The sequence below is a fragment of the Choloepus didactylus genome, chromosome 2 (assembly GCF_015220235.1).
Source record: "Choloepus didactylus isolate mChoDid1 chromosome 2, mChoDid1.pri, whole genome shotgun sequence".
In the NCBI taxonomy this organism is placed as follows: Eukaryota; Metazoa; Chordata; class Mammalia; order Pilosa; family Megalonychidae; genus Choloepus; species Choloepus didactylus.
The window spans coordinates 56,469,237-56,484,738 of NC_051308.1; positions in this window are offsets into that span (position 1 = coordinate 56,469,237).

The window sequence follows — 15,502 nt, forward strand, 5'->3', positions numbered from 1 at the left end:
TCCAGGCCGTGATGTGAAAGAGGATATTGAAAATGACAGAACAATGGGTGAGGAGTCTGGGTCTCTGATAACATTGAGTCCCCATAAAAACCTGTATTACTTGCTTGTTCTTGGACAATTACATGGGAGATTAATACATTGCTATGTTGTACAAGCCACTGTGATATTAGCCTTTGTTACAGCAGTGGAATTGGTTCTCTTTAGCATATAGTTCTCTCCCCAAACGTCCCCTTGAGAGCCAAGGAGTACATGGCAAGCCTGGAATCATATGCTCCAGAGAACTTTTAGAAAGGAATTAGACATATCCCTGCTGAATTAAGATATCCCTGCAGGGTTACTCCTATAGGCAAGAAATAGAGTCCTTCTTTGTCACTGAGGCACACAAGGGTGGGTGATCTGCAATATTTCATGGCTGGGCCTCTGAGTCTAGACAAGCCTCTTTCCTGAGTCTCCTTCTCCCTTAAGAGAGAATGAGTTGTTTGAGTCCCTGAAAAGTAAACTAGGTCTTAGCACTAGTTCCCGCCCTAAATATATTTTTCATGACAAACTATCTACACAAGCTGAAGAGCCCATTCTGTTAAAAACAATCTCTCATCAGTGGAATCTACACCCATGACCTCACTGACCCCCTCTTCCCCTGCCAGCAATGTGATTCCTCTACAAAGCTTCTTCTACTGGCTTAGAACTCCGAGTTGGCCCTTAAAATGTTTACCGCCATGCTCCCTTGTCACATTTGCAGTAACTTCTTCAGCTTGCGTGGACTAACTTCAGTGAACCCTGCCCGTCGGCAGTCAGACGCCGCTGTGAAGGCCAGCAGATTCCTCACCACAGGCAACTCTGTAGAACACCAGCTCTGTGAGAACAGCCCTGCCCCCCTCAGCCGAGGACAGCAGCCCCTCATCCCCTCTCACCTCTGTCTTGTTCACTGCAGCATCCCTGGTCTCTAGAATAAATGAATTAAATGAATTAATGTCAAATCCCACATAATTCCAAGTGTCAAAAGATACTGGTTAGATCCTTCCAGAAAATTCCTTGAAGTTGTCTCCTAGTATCCAAGATACTTCTCTTAGCATGTGGCTGGATAGAGTTCTCAGTAAAAACTCCTGTCGCATTACTTTTCAATTTAAGATGTGAAAGGCTGGAAAAAGATATTCCATATACAAATAGTAACCAAAAAAAGACTTGGGGGAGCTATACCAATATTGGACAAAAGAGACTTTAAATGCAAAAATGTGATGAGACAAAGAAAGAAATTATATATCAATAAAAGGGGCAATCCACCAAGAAGAAATAACAATCGTAAATACTCATGCATCTAACCAGGGTGCCCCAAAATACATGAGGTAAACACTGGCATAATTGAAGGGAGAAATAGATACATCTACAATAATAGTTGGAGCCTTCAATCCACTACTCTCATCAATAGATAGAATATATAGACAGATGATAAATAAGGAAAGAGAAAACTTAAATAAGATGATAAATGGACTAAACTCAACAGACATGTGCAGGATACACCTTCTTGTCAAGTGCTCATGGATCATTCTCAAGGACAGACCACATGTTGTATCACAAAACAGTTCTCAATAAATTTAAAAAGACTGAAATTATACGAAGCACTTTCTTCGATCATAATAGAATGAAGGTGGAAATAAATAACAGGCAGAAGACTGGAAAATTCACAAATATATGGAGCCTAAACAACAAGACTCCTTAAAAATCAGTGGGTCTCTTGACCAAAAGGGGGATGTGAAATGAAATGAAATAAGCTTCAGTGGCAGAGAGATTCCAAAAGGAGCTGAGAGGTCACTCTGGTGGGCACTCTTACGCACAATATAGACAACTCTTTTTAGGCTCTAATGAATTGGAATAGCTAGCAGTAAATACCTGAAACTATCAAAATACAACCCAGAACCCTTGAATCTTGAAGATGATTGTATAACAATGTAGCTTATGGGGGGTGACAATGTGATTGGGAAAGCCAGGGACCACACTCCCCTTTGTCTAGTTTATGGATGGATGGGTAGAAAAATGGGGGCAAAAAAAAAAAAAAGGTACCCAGTGTTTTTTTTCACTTTAATTGTTCTTTCCCACTTTAACTTTTATTCTTATTATTTTTGTGTGTGTGGTAATGAAAAATGTCAAAAATTAATTTTGGTGATGAATGCACAACTATATAATGGTACTGTAAACAACTGAATGTACACTTTGTTTTGTATGACTGCATGGTATGTGAATATATCTCAATAAAAATGAATTATTAAAAAAAAATATGTAATGGTATAATGTCCATAAAGGGGACTACATTCTAGGAAATAAATAATTTCACCTCTAAAAACTAAGCTTTTCTTTACAGTTCTATGTGGAAATGAGGCAAAAGTGAATTGGCTATTTTAATCTCAATGTCACTAAATTTCTACATTCCTTGGTTAGGACTACAGCTTAGGCAAGGACAATAAAGCCATCAGCAAAAAAAGCTATGGTCCTTACCGTCATAAAGTTTAGTCTCATAAAATGATATTTACCTCACTACCACCAATCCGATTTGCTTTCTTTCCAGGCAAGATTACAGGAGGTTCTCACAGCAACGATTGCTAGTTACTGTGGATGGTCTACGGGGCTAACTGTGGTAATAAGTCTCCACCATGGCCCCAACGATCCCCACCTCTTGGTGTTCACACCCTTACCCTTGAGCAATCTCTCCCCATTGAACGTGGGCTGAACTTAGTGACTCACCTCTAATGACTAGAATAAGGCAGAAGTGATGGTGTGTGACTCTGAGGCCAGATTGTAAAAGGCAGGGTGGCATTTGGACAATACGCTCTGGGGGAAATCCTTGCCATGTCGAGCAGCCCTCTGAGAGGCCCATGTCCACAGCTCTTGCCCACAGCCATGCGAGTGAGCCTGGAAGCAGACACTCTCAGTCAAGTCTTCAGAGACTGCAGTTTCACCTGACACTTGACTGAACCCCATGAGAAACCCTGAGCCAAAACAACTCAGCTAAACTGCTCCTGATTCCCAACGCTCAGAAACTGTGAGACAATAAAACTTTATTGTTTTAAGTTGCTGAAGTTTGGAGTGATTTGTTACACAGCAATAGATAAGATGCAAATTTATGTCAATAAGACAACCGCAGAGCTTCTAAATATGCTTACCCTCTGTGGATGGGATCAGCCACCTGTGAAAAAGGAAGCTAGTAAATGGGAAGCTGAGAGATTATCTACTCTTGGAAAAGCATGCTCAAATCATCTGTATAATCTGTATTCTCCATAACCGCTTAGCATACTGCTGGACACAAAATTAGCTAATTCATTGATTGTTGGCTGCTTATTGAAATTTGTATTGCTTTCTAATTGCTTCATTTAGACAAATATTAAATAGATTCACAAAAGCTCTTTCTGGAGTGGGAAGAGTTATTTTGCCAGACAAACCTATTTTAAATGTCTTCCCTGATGTCTTTCCTGCATATCCCCTATCCCATCTCTTTTAGACTGTGACTGTCAAAAGCAATATGACAGAAATGGGCTGGCTTTTTTTTTTTTTTTTTTTTTTTAGCACTTATTACCTTTATTTTTTTAATTCATTTTATTGAGATATATTCACATACCACGCAGTCATACAAAACAAATCGTACATTTGATTGTTCACAGTACCATTACGTAGCTGTACATTCATTACCAAAATCAATCCCCGACACCCTCATTACCACACACACAAAAATAACCAGAATAATAGTTAAAGTGAAAAGGAGCAACTAAAGTAAAAAAGAACACTGGGCGCCCTTGTCTGTTTGTTTGTTTCTTTCCCCCACCTTTCCACTCATCCATCCACAAGCTAGACAAATGGGAGCATGCCCCCCCCCCCAATCCCACTGTCCCCCCTCATAAGCCACATTTTTATACAATTGTCTTCAATATTCATGGGTTCTGGGTTGTAGTTTGATAGTTTCAGGTATCCACCACCAGCTACCTCAATTTTTTTTTTTTTTTCCCTTGGGGGATTAATTTAATATTTCAGCCAGGAATTATTTAATCTGCATGTTTCTGTTGCCTAGGTTTTTTTTTTTTTTTTTTTTTTTTTAATTCAGTTTTATTGAAATATATTCACAAACCATACAGTCATCCATGGTATACAATCAACTGTTCACAGTATGATCATATAGTTATGCGTTCATCACCACAATCTATTTCTGAACATTTTCCTTACATCAGAAAGAATCAGAATAAGAATAAAAAATAAAAGAGAATACCCAAACCATCCCCCCATCCCACCCTATTTGTCATTTAGTTTTTACTCCCATTTTTCTACTGATTTTTTTTCAATTTTTTAACTTTGTTTATCAAAAAATTAAAAACAAACAGGCAAACAACAACCAAAAAAACCCCACAACATTTCAAACAAAGCAATGGATTAAGGAAACAAATAACCTAAAATAATTACTTTGCTTCCAATATGTTCCTACCATACCCCAAGAAAATTAATAAACCATGTCCAAACAGAGGAGTAAGAAAAACAAATAATCTAAAATAACTACATTGCTTCCAACTTGTTCCTACCATACCCCAAGAAAATTAACAACCCCTAAGAAAACAAAGGAATAAGAGAAAAAAAAACCTAAAATAACTCTATTGCTTCCAACATGATCTTACTATATCCAAGAAAGTTTACAAACCATAATCATTCCTGAGCATTCCCATAACATTGAGATTACCCTCCATAGTTTATCTGTTCTTATTAGATTATCATTCCCCCTCCACTAATTGGTATCTCTAGGTCCCCTACATTCTACAGTATAAAACATTGTACATTTTTCACAGAATTCACATTAGTGGTAACATACAATATGTCTCTTTTTGTGCCTGGCTTATTTTGCTCAGCATTATGTCTTTTTTTTTTTTTTTTTTTTTTTAATCTTCATTTTATTGAGATATATTCATATACCACGCAGTCATACAAAACAAATCGTACTTCGATTGTTCACAGTACCATTACATAGTTGTACATTCATCACCCAAATCAATCCCTGACACCTTCATTAGCACACACACAAGAATAACAAGAATAATAATTAGAGTGAAAAAGAGCAATTGAAGTAAAAAAGAACACTGGGTACCTTTGTCTGTTTGTTTCCTTCCCCTATTTTTCTACTCATCCATCCATAAACTAGACAAAGTGGAGTGTGGTCCTTATGGCTTTCCCAATCCCCTTGTCACCCCTCATAAGCTACACTTTTATACAACTGTCTTCGAGATTCATGGGTTCTGGGTTGTAGTTTGATAGTTTCAGGTATCCACCACCAGCTACCCCAATTCTTTAGAACCTAAAAAGGGTTGTCTAAAGTGTGCGTAAGAGTGCCCACCAGAGTGACCTCTCGGCTCCTTTTGGATTCTCTCTGCCACTGAAGCTTATTTCATTTCCTTTCACATCCCCCTTTTGGTCAAGAAGATGTTCTTCGTCCCACGATGCCGGGTCTACATTCCTCCCCGGGAGTCATATTCCACGTTGCCAGGGAGATTCACTCCCCTGGGTGTCTGATCCCACGTAGGGGGGAGGGCAGTGTGGGCTGGCTTTTAACAATGGAAATTTATTGGTTTACAAGCTTACAGTTTTGAGGCCACGAAAATGTCCAAATCTAGGCATCAGCAGTTGATGTTTTCGCCCCAAAGACTGGCTGCTGGGGATCCTGGACCTCTGTCACATGGCACATGACAGTGTCTGCTGGTCTCTGCCTTCTCCTTCGGGTTTTGTTGCCTTCAGGTTCTTGGCTCTCTGGATTTCTCCATGTTTCTGTGGCTTTCGTCTCAGCGTCTGTGTCTCTTTCTTTGTCTGAATTTCATCCTCTTATGAAGGACTCTAGTAAGAAGATTAAGACCCACCCTGAATGAGGATATTAATTTACTCACCACACCCACAAGAATGGATTAACTATAAGAACATAATCTTCTGGGGTCCATAAAGCCTCCAAGCCATCACAACCATTCTCATCTTCACTCCAGCCATCCGAGTTCATCATTCTTTCCTGAGCACTTTTATGGCACTCTGGGAACACCTCTGTTATGGTTTGTCTCTACATTGAATTTCTGATTACTTGCTATCCCCTCCTTAGGCTGGGAGATTTTTTAAGGCGGAAACTGTAACTTACTCATCTTTGTTCTTACAACAGACACAGTCTCTGACTCATAGTATAAGCTCATCAAATATTTCTTACATGGATTAATAAGAATATAGCCGTGAATGAAGGATTGAACAAATGAATGAATGAGTTGGCCTCAGAAGAAAACTAATGGCCTGGGAAAAATTTCATCCACCTTTTGGACTTCTGTTCACTTACAAAATGAAGGGGTTGGACATAATCTTGCCCACTCAGATCTTCTGCGATGATTGGAAATGAGAATGGAGATCTGTGCCCTTCTATGACCTTCAAAACGCAATGCCAGGAAGAAAATAATAAACAATGGAAATCAGTGAAATAGAAAACAGACCAACAATAGAAAAAATCAATGAAAGCTAAGGCCAGTTCTTTGGAAAGATCAATAAAATTGATAAATCTCTAGCTATATTGATCAAAAATAAAATAGGAAAGACACAAATTACCAGTATCAAGAATGAAAGGGGAGGGGGGAGCATCACTTCAGATACTACAGACATTAAAAAGATAAGAAAGGAGTCTTATTAACAACTTTATAGAATACATTTGGCAACTTAAATGAAATGAACAAATGGCTTAAAACATGCATATTGCCAAAACTAGCCCAAGAAGAAGTAGAAAATCTGAGTAGCCCTATATCTAGTAAAGATTGAGTTCATAATTATAAAAAACAAGAAACAAAAAACTCTTCAAGGGTTTTTTAACATTTAAGAATGAAATAATACCAATCATACACCAACTGTTTAAAAAAAAACAGAGGCAGAAGGAACATTTCCCAACTCATTTTATGAGGCCAGCATTATCCTGACATCACAAACAAAGGTATTACAAGGAAGGAAAACTACAGGCAAATATCCCTTATAAACATGGATACAAAAACCTTAACAAAAATTTAGCACATCACGAGCCCTCAAGCATGGGACTTGCCCTTATGAAGCTCATTACCACAAAGGAGAGTCTAAAGTTGTATGTAATGGTGCCTAAGAGTCTCCCCCTGAGTACCTCTTTGTTGCTCAGATATGGCCCTCTCTCTCTCTAACTGAGCCATCTCGACAGGTGAACTCGCTGCCCTCCCCCCACGTGGGACCCGATGCCCAGGGGTGTAAATCTCCCTGGCAACGCAGAGTATGACTCCCAGGGATGAATGTGGACCCGGCATCGTGGGACTGAGAGTATCTTTTTGACCAAAAGGGGGATGCAAAATGAGACAAAATAGTTTCAGTGGCTGAGAGATTCCAAATGGAGTCGAGAGGTCACTCTGGTGGACATTCTTATGCGCTATATAGATAACACCTCTTAGGCTTTAATGTATTGGAATAGCTAGAAGTAAATACCTGAAACTACCAAACTCCAACCCAGCAGTCTGGACTCCTGAAGACAATTATATAGTAATGTAGATTACAAGGGGTGACAGTGTGATTGTGAAGACCTTGTGGATCACACCCCCTTTATCTAGTGTATGGATGAGTGGAGGAATGGGGATAAAATCTAAAGGACAAATGGGGTGGGATGGGGGGATGATTTGGGTGTTCTTTTTTCACTTTTATTTTTTATTCTTGTTCTGGTTCTTTCTGATGTAAGGAAAATGTTCAGAGATAGACTGTGGTGATGAACGTATAACTATGTTATCATACTTTGGACAGTGGATTGTATATCATGGATGATTGTATGGTGTGTGAATGTATTTCAATAAAACTGAATTTAATAAAAAAAAAATTAGCACATCAAATCCAGCAATGTATAAAAAGGATAATATATCAGGACCAAGTAGGGTATCCAGGATTGCAGTGCATACAGATAATAAAAAAAGAAAGAAAACTGACTTAATTTACAGGTAATATGATATGCATACATGGAGAAGACTTCAGCAATCTACAAAATAGTTACCAGAACTGAGAAGCTGATTGAGCAAGATTGCGGAATACAAGGTCAATATACAAAAATCAGTTGTATTTTTATACACAACCAATTGGAAAATGAAATGAAAAGATCCCTTATACAATAGCATCAAAACCATGAAATCCTTAGAGGTAAATTTAACAAAAGATTTGTAAGACATTTACATGAGAACTATCAAACATTGCTGTTTTGGTTTGCTGAAGCTGCCGGAGTGCAATATACCAGAAATGGACTGGCTTTTAAAAATGGGGACTTATTAGCTTACAAGTTACAATTCTAAGGTCATTTAAATGTCCAAATTAAGGCATCAACAGGAACATACCTTCTCTGAAGACTGGCTGCCGGCATCTGGGATGCCTCTGTCACGTGGTAAGGCACATGGCTGGCATCTGCTGGTCCTTCTTTCCCGGGTTTCATTGCTTTCAGCTTCTTGCTTCATGGCTCCCTCTCTCAGTAACTCTTGGGGATTTTTCTCTGTGAGCTTCTCTGGGCTTTTTCTGTCCTTTATTCTCTCACAAAGGACTCCAGTAAAAGAACTAAGACCCACCTTGAACGGGCTGGGTCACATCTCAGTTGAAATAACCTAATATAAGGGTCCCACCCACAACAGGTCTGTACCCACAGGTATTCACTAAAAAAGCATGGCCTTTTCTGGGGTACCTAACATTTTCAAACCAGCACAATTGTTGAGAGAAATTAAAGAAGATTTAAATGATTGACGAGATATGCCATGTCCATGGATGGGAAGACAATGTTTTCAAAATGTTAATTCTCCCAAAATTGATCTACAGAGTCAATGCAATTTTAATCACAATCATCCAAGAATTTTTGCAGAAATTGATAAGTATATTCTACAATGTATGTGGAAATTCAAAGGACCTAGACTATCCAATGCGATCTTAAAAAAATAAAGTCAGAGGATTTATATTACCTGGCCTCAAGACTTATTATTAAGTTACATTAATCAATTTGGTGCCATACTGGCATAAGGATAGACATATAGATCAATGAAACAGAATAGAGACCCCAGAAATAGACCCACCTATTATTTCACAATTGATTTTTGACAAAGATGCCATGTTAATTCAAAGAGGAAAGGATGTCTTTCAACAACTGGTGTTCAAACAACTTTATAGCGTGGGAAAAATATACCTTGACCCCTACCTTATGACATACACAAGAATAAACTAGAAATGGACCATAGACCTAATCATAAAGGCTAAGACAATAAAATTCTAAAAGAAAACAAAGGAAAAAAGCATTGTGACCTTGGGGAAGACAAAGATTTCTTAGGACATAAAGAGCACTTACCACAAAAAGCAATATATTTGACTCCACTGAAATAAGAAACTTCTACTTTTCAAAGAATACTTTTAGAAAATGAAAAAGGAAGTCAGAGGTCACAGCCTGGGAGAAAATATTTGCAATACACATATATGACAAAAGACTTGTGCTCAAAATGTATAAAAAATGTTTACAAATCAAAAACAAGACAAAGGGTCTAATTTTTTTTAAATGGGCAAAAGATTTGAACAGTCACTTCACCAAAGAAAATGTATAAATGGCTAATAGGCACATGAAAACATGCTCAACATCATTAGTTATCAAGGAAATTCAAATTAAACCAAAATGAGATTTTACTACATTCCCAATAGAGTGGCTAAAAGAGAAAACTTGGACAAAATCAAGTGTTGACAAGGATGTGGAGCAACTCTCATACATTGCTACAGGGTGTGTAAAATGCTACAACCACTTTGGAAAATAGTTTAGTAATTTCTTAGAAAGTTAACATACACTTACCACCCTTCCCAATGGAAATGAAAATATACATCCATGAAGACCTGTACACAAATGTTCATGGAAGCTTTAATCATTATAGCCCCAAACTGGAAACAATTAGTGTCCATCAACAGGTAAATGGTATTCATTTAGTATAGAACACAATAGAATACTATCAGCAATAAAACAAACACAAAAGAGTGTGTATTCTATGGTTCCATTTATTTGAAAATCTCAAATTTGCAAAACTAATCTATAGTGACAGAAACCAGATCAGTGGTTACCTGGAGCAGGTCTTAGGGGGAGACTGGATGCAAAGGGGACAACGAACTTTGGGAAGGGGGTAATTGAAATGTTCTGTATCTCCATTGTGGTGGTGGTTACATGCATTTATGTATTTAATAAAACTCAATGGGGGTCTTCCGGGGAAGATGGCAGAGTAGGGCGCTCTAGGACTCAGTTCTTCCACCAAAATGGCTATTAAACAGGCAGGACCTGTCTGAAACAACTGCTCTAGGGCTCCAGAGGCAGAAGAACACTTTACAGCATCCAGGGAAGAGCGGGAGGAAGAGGCTGATAATCTACAGTAAAGAACAGTGAGTTGCTCATTCTGCACGGTGGCTGCCAACACCCAATCCCCACCCTTACAGCTGGCCACCTTGGGGTCCAGTCCCTGACTAGCTCGCTGGGGACAGAAAAGGACATAAAAATCCTCTTCCCCAAGAACAGGGTGGACATGGCAGATCACTGATCATGGCTTTTGATTAGCAAATTCAGATCACTGGGTCCCAGCTCAGAGCTAGTGTTTCAATCCACCTGGACAAAGGCAGCGGCAGCCATTGTCTCAACCCCAGTGAGGGGCAGAGGTGGTGGAGAGTTAAAGACCCAGTGCTTCCTCAGGGATCCGGCGGATAGTTAGCTGAAGGGCATTTTCTGGGCAGGCCAGGAAAGCTCAGATTTGAGGAGCCATCAAAGGGGCTTTTGGCTAACTTCCCTATCCCCTCCCCAGGGCACTTTGGAGCCAGTCTGTGCCTTCCTCATGGGTCTCTGATCCTGTTTTCACTGGAAAATACTGACTTGGGAAAGTCCTTTCCTGGCTGACTCTCCTCCCAGAATTTGCCCTCCAGGCAAAAGCAGCTAGAAACAATGAAAGGAGTGTAAAAACTGCAGAGGCAAAACAAAAACAGAACAGCTCAAGGCCTAATGGCTTCACAGGTGAATTCTACCAGTCATTCCAAGAAGAATTAATAACAATCCTGCTCAAGCTCTTCCAAAAGTTGAAGAGAAGGGAACCCTACTAACTCATTCTATGGGGTCAACATCATCCTAATACCAAAGCCAGATAAAGATACTACAAGGAAAGAAAATTACAGACCAATTTCTCTTATGAATATAGATGCAAAAATCCTCAATAAATACAAATTTGCAAATCAAATCCAACAGCACATTGAAAGAATTATACACCATGATTAAGTGGTTCTTAAACCAGATATGGAAGGGTGGTTCAACATAAGGAAATCAAGTAATGTAATACACCACACTAACAAAACAAAGGGGAAAAACCACATGATCATCTTGATTAATGCAGAGAACGCATTTGACAAAATCCAGCATCCTTTCATGATAAAACACTTAGAAAAATAGGAATAGAAGGAAAGTTCTTCAACATTAAAAAGGGTATATGTGAAAACCCACAGCTAACTTCATACTCAATGGTGAAAGACTGAAAGCTTTCCCTCTAGGATCCAGAATAAGACAAAGATGTCCACTGTCACCACTGTTATTCAACTTTGGGCTGGAAGTTCTGGCCAGAGCAGTTAGGCAAGAAAAGGAAATAAAAGGCATCCAAATTGGAAAGGAAGAAGTAAAACTTTCACTATTTGCAGATGACATGAGCCTATACACAGAAAGTCCCGAAAAATCTACAATAAAGCTATTTGAGCTAATAAACAAATCCAGCAAAGTGGCAGGATACAAGATCAACAAACAAAAATTAGCAGTGTTTGTATACACTAGTAATGGGCAATCTGAGGAGGAAATCAAGAACAAGATTCTATTTGCAATAGCAACTAAAAGCATCAAATATCTAGGAAAAAAATTTAATCAAGGATGTAAAGGGCTTAAACACAGAAAACTACAAAACATTGCTAAAAAAATTTTAATGAAGAGCTAAATAAATGGAAGGACATTCCATGTATGTGGATTGGAAGACTAAATATTGTTAAGATGTCAATTAATTCACAGATTCAATGCAATTCCAATGCAAATTCCAACAGGCTATTTTGCAGTGATGGAAAAGCCAATTATCAAGTTTATTTGGAAGGTGTGTTGATTTGAAGCTGTTATGTACCCCAGAAAAGGTCATGTTCTTTTAATCCATTCCTGTGGGTATAGACCTATTATGGGTGGAACCTTTTGATTAAGTTATTTCAGTTGAGGCCTGCCCTAGGGTGGGTCTTAATCCTCATACTGGTGTCCTTTACAAGAGGACAAAGGGTACACAGAAAAGGCCCAGAGAGCTCAGAAAAGCACTCAGAGAAGCTGAGAGATGGAGCAGCCAGAAGCTGAAAGCAGCAAAACCCTGGAAAGAAGGGCCAGCAGACACAGGCCATGCGCCTTCCCATGTGTCAGAGTTGTCCCGGATGCCAGCAGCCTGTCTTCAGAGTCCAAGTATCGTCCTCTTGATGCCTTAAATTGGGACATTTTCATGTCCTAAGAACTGTAAATTGTAAGTTAATAAATCCCCATTGTTTTGATGGGCCGAACCCTCTATCACAGGACGTGCCCCTGGGAAGACTGTTGCTGCAAAGGAGAGACTAGGCCTCCCTATAATTGTGCCTAAGAGCCTCCTCCCGAATGCCTCTTTGTTGCTCAGATGTGGCCCTCTCTCTCTAGCTAAGCCAACTTGGCAGGTGAAATCACTGCCCTCCCCCTCTACGTGGGATCAGACACCCAGGGGTGTAAATAGCCCTGGCAATGTGGAATATGACTCCTGGGGAGGAATCTAGACCCGGCATCATGGGATGGAGAACATCTTGACCAAAAGGGGGATGCAAAATGAAATGAAATAAGTTCCAGTGGCAGAGAGATTCCAAAAGGAGCTGAGAGGTCACTCTGGTGGGCACTCTTAATGCACAATATAGACAACCCTTTTTAGGTTCTAATGAATTGGAATAGCTAGCAGTAAATACTTGAAACTATCAGACTACCCAGAACCCTTGAACCTTGAAAACGATTGTATAACAATGTAGATTATGGAGGGTGACAATGTGATTGGGAAAGCCATGTGGATCACACTCTCCTTTGTCCAGTGTATGGATAGAAGAGTAGAAAAATGGGGGCAAAAAAAAAAAAAGAAAAAAGAAAAAAAAAGGCACCCAGTGTTCTTTTCTAGTTTAATTTTTCTTTTTCACTTTAATTTTTTTTTTCTTATTACTTTTGTGTGTGTGGTAATGAAAATGTTCAAAAGTTAATTTTGGTGATGAACGCACAACTATATAATGGTATTGTGAACAATTGATTGTATACTTTGTATGACTGCATGAATATATCTCAATAAAATTGAATTAAAAAAAATCCCCATTGTAAAAGCCAACCCATTTCTGGTATATTGCATGCCAGTAGCTTTTTCAAACTGAAACAGAAGGGTAAGGGGGCCTGAAGAGCCAAAAACATCTTGAAAAACAACAAAGTTGGAGGACTCACACTTCCTGACTTTAAAGCATATTACAAAGCTACAGTGGTCAAAACAGCATGGTACTGGCATCATGATAGATATATTGACAAATGGAATCGAATTGAGAGTTCAGAAATAGACCCTCACATCTATGGTCAATTGAATTTTGACAAGTCTGCTAAGTCCATTCAGTTGGGTAAGAATAGTCTCCTCAACAAGTGGTGTTGGGAGAACTGGATATCCATATGCAAAAGAATGAAAAAGAACCCCTATCTCACACCATGAACAAAATTTAACTCAAAATGGATCTAATTCCTAAATATAAGAACCAGGACTATGAAATTCCTAGAAGAAAATGTAGAGAAGCATCTTGAAGATCTTGTGCTACGCAATGGTTTCTTACACTTTACATCCAAAGGATAGGCAACAAAAGAAAAAAGATAAACGGGACCTCAACAAAATTAAAAACTTTTGCACATCAAAGGAAGTTGTCACAAAAGTAAGAAGACAACCTACTCAATGGGAGAAAATATTTGGAAACTACATAGCCAGTAAGGGTTTAATATCCAGAATATATAAAGAAATCCTACAAATCAACAATAAAAAGACAAACAATCCAACTAAAAAATGGGCAAAAGACTTGAATAGACATTTCTCCAAAGAAAATACACAAATGGCCAAAAATCACATGAAAAGATGTTCAATATCACTAGAGATTAGGGAATTACAAATCAAAACCACAACGACATAGCATTTCACACCCACTAAAATGGCCACTATTTAAAAACCAGAAAACTACAAATGTTGGAGAGGGTATGGAGAAATAGGAACACTCATTCACTGATGTGGGAATGTGAAATGGTACAGCCTCTCTGGAAGACATTTGGCAGTTCCTCAGGAAGTAAGGTATAGAACTTCCATATGATCCCACAATCCTGCTACTAAGTATATACCCAGAAGATTAAAAGCAGGAACTTGAATTGATATTTTCACAATGATATTCATAGTAGCACTATTCACAATTGCCAAAAGATGGAAACAACCTGTGTGTCCATCAACCGATGAATGGATAAACAAAATGTATTATATACATACAATGGAATATTATTTGGCAGTAAAAGGAATGGAGTCTTGATGCATGAAACAACATGGATGAACCTTGAGTTCATTATGTTGAGTGAAATAAGCCAGACACAAAAGGACAAATATTGTATGATCTCACTGTTACAAACTAATTATAATAAGCAAACTCAAAGAGTTAAAATCTAGAATATAGTTTACCAGGAGATAGATTGGGGTTCAAGAATGAGGAGTTGATGCTTAACTTCTACAGAATTTTTATTTCGGTTGATGATAATGGACGTGGAAATGGGTGGTGGTTATGGAAGCCCATTATTGTCAGTGTAATCAACAGCACTGGACTATAGAGATGATTGTAGTTAAAGGGGGAAATTTTGGGTGCATATATTACTAGAATAAAAATTAAAAGATAAAACATAGGACTGTACAACACAGTGAACTCTATTGTAGACAATGTCTGTAGTTAATAGTACAAATATAAGAATATTCTGTCACAAACTACAGTGTATACGATACTGATACAAGCTGTTAATAATAGGGTAGTGCATGGGGAAAAAAATTCACCCAATGTAAATTATGGATGATAAATAATAGTAAGATTTTAATTATCTTTTATCAATTGTAATAAGGGAAACTACTGTTTTAAAAAAATAGTGCCATTATTAAAAAAAATGCTGTCATCCATCTTAACAAATGTTGCACTCCAGTGCAAGGTGTTGGAGGTGGGGTGGTGTATGAAATCCTATATTTTATGCATGATAGTATTGTAAACCCATAATTCTCTAATTAAAAAAAAAAAAAAAAAATCCAGCCCAGGCCTTCCCAGAACAGCAGTCTTGGAATAAATTTGCACACTTCTCTACACCTGAGAGTTGGATCAACCAGTTTTCTAATTGGCTTGGAAAATTTTTAAACATGTT